The sequence below is a fragment of the Epinephelus moara genome, chromosome 12, assembly GCF_006386435.1.
Source record: "Epinephelus moara isolate mb chromosome 12, YSFRI_EMoa_1.0, whole genome shotgun sequence".
NCBI classification, from domain to species: domain Eukaryota; kingdom Metazoa; phylum Chordata; class Actinopteri; order Perciformes; family Serranidae; genus Epinephelus; species Epinephelus moara.
Genome location: NC_065517.1, coordinates 5,903,164 through 5,908,248, shown reverse-complemented (window position 1 = coordinate 5,908,248; position 5,085 = coordinate 5,903,164). Strand labels below are relative to the sequence as shown.

Below are 5,085 nucleotides of genomic sequence, written 5' to 3'. Positions count from 1 at the left end.
GTCAGGGTTAACTTACTCTGAGTTTTCACATAACAGCTTCAGTGATGCGCGCTGCTGCCCCCCCGCGTAGACGCGGGAGAGCGAGGGCCCGGTCACAGCTGCTTGCAGCTTTAATTATTATTATTACTATTCTTTACCTGACTTCGTGCCCCAATTTCGCCCCCTTCCCAAATTTCAAAATGCTTCTAACTTTCCACATTCGTCCGGCCACATCCGAAATTCGATATTTTTGGGCGGTTGCACATGGTCGACACGAAATGCTGAAATAGCGCCCCCTACAAATTTTCAAAAACCCCTCCCCATTGGGGTTAGTTTGTCGTAGGCCAACGAAATTTGGTACGCATATGTATCATACTGAGACGCACAAAAAAGTCTCCTGACGTCATGGTAAAATCCCAACAGGAAGTCAGCCATTTTGTTTTGAATTTTGTCGTTACGGCGATTTCCACAACTTAAATTTGAACGAACTCCTCGCAGGGATTTCGTCTGATCGACTTCAAATTGGCTACAGATCATTCTGAGAACATGCTGATCAAAAGTTATTAAAAGCTTTTCTCTACGTCAAGGGGAATGGCTGCTAGGGCATGACAAATTTTGTCGACTGTTCGTTTTTTTGCCATCGAATTTCGAACGGCTCACCCGCCCACATACTTGATTTCAGCAGCTTCAAACTTGCTGGACATGATGATGGCTCCGTCCTAAACGCCCCGATATGTTAATATCCCACCTTACTCATGGCGTCCCCGGTGGTAACAGGAAGTGACCAGTTTTTACTTTAACATGTACTAATGCCACAAACTTGACCGCATCAACTTCATTCCACTTCTAATGCATGCAGAACAAGTTGGTGAAGCAACCTTATGAACGCTGTGAAGCTACGTCTAATGGTGTCCATGTGGCGGCGTGGCGACTATCGATCCCTCGCCACTAAATACGTTTGGCATTTTGATGACACCATGCTGATCAAAAGTTATTAAAAGCTTTTCTCTATGTCAAGTGGTGTGGCCACTATGGCGCCGCCCTCACCAGCAAATACGTTTGGCTTCTTGATGGCTTCAGCGACCTCATCTCCTCATGAAAATTGATACACAGGTCAAGAATGGCGAACTCTTTCATCTGATAGGGGCATCGCCGATGGGGGGGACAAAATGCCTCTTTGGCGCCCCCTTGAAATTTTCAAAAACACCTCCCCATAGGGGTTTTTTTGGAGTAGGAAGATGAAACGTCATGCCACATCAGGGTTAACTTACTCTGAGTTTTCACATAACCGCTTCAGTGATGCGTGCTGCTGGCCCCCCGCAGTGGCACGGGAGAGCGAGGGCCCGATCACAGCTGCTTGCAGCTTTAATTTAATTTGAGTTTGTCACTATCCAAAACCAGTCACATGTTATGTCCTACCGCAACATAAAAAACATTAATTTAGCAGACCTCACAACAGGCATTGACAGTTTCCCCATCATCAATCACCTATGCACCCCAGATCAGCTGGTCTCCTTTTACAATGATGGTCTCCTTTTACAATGATGGTCTCCAAACTCTGCTGAACTCACTCGCTCCCCTCAAAACCCGGACTGTCTCATTCCCCCACTCTGCCCCTTGGTTCTCCCCTCACCTACATCAGCTGAAAGCCAAAGGACGTCAGCTGGAGCGGCTTTCCAGAAAATCTAGACTCGCTGTTCACAAGCAGATGTACCATGCTCACATTCTCCAATACAAAGATGCCCTCTCCTCAGCCAAATCTCAATACTTTGCTGAAATAATCTCTGCTGGTGCTGGGAACACTAGGGCCCTGTTCTCAGTTGTCAACAACACACTGCGCCCCCCAGATTTCCTTCCCCCACACTTCTACTCCACTGACCATTGTAACTCCCTGATGTCATTTTTCAACTCAAAAATAACTACTATCCACCAGCAACTGACCCCCCACACGTCCAGCTGTTCATCTCCTCTAGTTCTCCACTCCCCCCTCTCTGTACCACTCATGCTTCCAACTCCCCTCTGCCGCCGATTTATCAGAAGTCATCCGGAAATCCAAGCCATCCACCTGCCAACTTGACCCCCTGCCATCCTCCCTGGTTATAGCCTCCCTCCCCTCTCTGCTGCCCCTGATAACCGCCATTATCCATTCCTCCCTGACCACTGGTTCTGTCACAACCATCTATTAAATCTGCTGCAGTGACACCGATACTGAAAAAACCTGGTTCAGACCCCAGCAACTACAATAACCTTTGTCCCATCACCAACCTGCCATTTCACTCTAAAATACTGGAAATGGCAGTGGCACCGGTTCAGGCTCATCTCTCCAACAATAACCTCTACGAACAGTTCCAGTCCGGTTTTTGCCCCTGCCACAGCACAGAAACGGCCCTCCTTAAAATCACAAATGATCTCCTAATGGCAGCTGACTCCGGACTATTATCCATCCTCATCCTCCTTGACTTGAGCACAGCCTTTGACACCATATCACACTCCATCGTCCTTGACAGACTAGCTTCCATTGGTATAACTGACACACCCCTAGACTGGTTTCACTCATATCTCTCTGGCTGTACTCAGTTCATCCAGTTGAAATCATACACATCCCATCCATCCCCCTTCTCCTCCGGTGTTCCCCAGGGCTCTGTCCTTGGCCCTATCCTATTTATTGTTTACCTCCTCCCACTTGAAACATAATAAATATATATATATATATATATATATATATATATATATATTAAACATAATATCCATTTCCACTTTTACGCAGACGACACCCAGCTCTACATTTCCTCCAAACCCAGTTCCACCTTCCCGCCCTCCTCCCTCTGTGCCTGCTTGCAGGAAATCAAAGCCTGGTTCTCCTCAAATTTCCTCAAACTCAATAGTGATCAAACTGAGGTATTCCTCATTGGCTCAAAGTCCACCCTCACTAAACATCCCAGTTTCACCCTCACCATAGACAACTTCTCGGTTTCCCCCTCCCCTCAGGTTAAGAGTCTGGGTGTCGTCCTCGACAGCACCCTATCATTCCACACCCACATCAACAACACCACCCGGTCTGCCTACTTCCACCTCCACGACATCAACCACCTCCGCCCTTCACTCACTCCCAACAGCGCCGCAATCCTGGTTCACTCTCTGGTCACTTCCTGCCTGGATTACTGCAGTTCACTTCTCTTTGGTCTCCCCCACAAACTCCTCCATAAACTTCAACTGGTCCAGAATGCTGCTGCCCGTATCATCGCCAGAACACCATTCATCAGTCACATCACCCCCGTTCTACATCAACTCCACTGGCTTCCCATCAAACACTGTATTAACTATAAAATCCTCCTCCGTACATTCAAGGCCATCCATAACCTCGCTCCCTCATACCTCTCTGCCCTCCGACACATCAATATCCCCACCTGGTCTCTCAGGTCTGCCTCCTCCATCAGCCTGACTGTCCCCGCAGCCTGTCTGTCCACCATGGGGTCCAGAGCCTTCAGCCGCTCTGCCCCTCGTCTCTGGAACTCCCTCCCCCCTGACATCAGGAACATTGACTCTATTTTAGTTTTCAAGTCCCACCTCAAAACCTACCTGTTTAGGCAGGCGTATGAGTGTTAATGTTTCCTCTGTCTTTTAATGTTCTGCTGCAAACTCTGCACTGTTTTTCTGTTTTTCTGTTGTATTTTAGATGTGTTTTAATTGTGTGGAAGGGAAGGTAGCAGGAAGTAGGATCCAGGTAAGGGACAGAGTCTACAAATGGGGGCGGGAAGCTCACCTGAGCCTTTCTTCCTGCACTGAGACACACACCTGAATGTGCAGCTTAGCCTCACATTGTTTATTTTCTTTGTCCTATTGTTGTTGTCTTACTGACTGACACCAATTTAAGCTTTTTATTAAATTACCTTGCTTGTTGTACATTGTCAATAAAATCTCTATTTTTTTGGTATAGCAGTCTCTGGTTCCAGTTTATTCTGGGTTTTAGGTACTTACTATCACTTGGTCACAATTGGCGTTGTCAGCAGGGCTTATTAGCTGTTTTTTTTTTTTTCCTTCAGTTTTCTTTGTTTTTGGCCCTGAGTTGCATAGTGTTAACCATAGCTAAGTGTAGTGGGAAAAACAGTGGTGGCAGCTGCAATCACGACCAACAGAGGAACAGGTTAAACAACTCCAGGACCTTTCAAATCCTCTCCAGTGAAGACTACTTTGTGGTATGGAGGACGTTCAAGCCATTATGGACCAGGTATGGCAACTTCAGGCTGAAAATGAACAATTGAAGTCACAGGTGGCAAACCAAATGACTGCTTCACCTCAAGTAGGGCCATCTAATGAGCCTGATGCCTCCACCTCAGCAAGTGTCAGCATACCTACTCCTGTTGTTGCTCCAGTACCAACTCAGTTTGTGTATGTTCCAAGAGAGCGAAAGTGTCCAAAATTTTCTGATAAACTGTCGGTTGATTTGATAACTGTTGAAAAAAGGATTGAAGAGGCTCTCAGGTGCCTGGCAGTTAGACAAATGTCCCAAGCTGAACAGGTTCTTTTCCTTTATGACCACTTAGATGGGAGTGCTAAAGCAGAGCTTGATTTTCATAGTCCAACAGAGACAGTTCTGAAAAGATATTTTCCATACTGACTGAAAATTATGGTTGCTCCCAGTCTTATGTTGCTGCACAGCTTCAGTTTTTCCAGCGCAATCAGAGGGAAGGGGAATATTTGAGAGACCATTCTCATGTTTTGAAGTCACTTATGGATGTGGTCATTTGTAAGACACCTGGTGGTGTTCCTAACTCTGACCAGATCTTGTGCAGGGTATCTGCAGGTTTCAGTAAGTTAAATTTAAGACTTTTTAAGACCTTTTTAATACCACCTTGAATGGAATTTAAGACCGAAAAAACTATAAATATAAGAGATGGTTGGGGGATCCCGCTGTACTATAACCAGTGCTTAATTTGTAAAATTAGAAGTGGCAGAACACTTTTTTAAGCGGCACCAGAGCCGCTTCACTGCGCAACTCCGAATGGAATGGTTGTGACATCTAGTGTTGTCACAGTACCAAAATTGGGACCCACGGTACGATACCAGTGAAAGTATCACGTTTCTGAGTAGTATCATGATACCACA

General features: G+C 46.2%; 1 protein-coding gene across 1 annotated transcript in view; it reads right to left on the bottom strand.

Moving 5' to 3' along the window:
* arhgef4 (Rho guanine nucleotide exchange factor (GEF) 4) overlaps positions 1-5,085 on the bottom strand; it is a 333,579-nt gene that overhangs the window by 12,746 nt on the left and 315,748 nt on the right. The gene's annotated exons all lie outside the window — the stretch shown is intronic.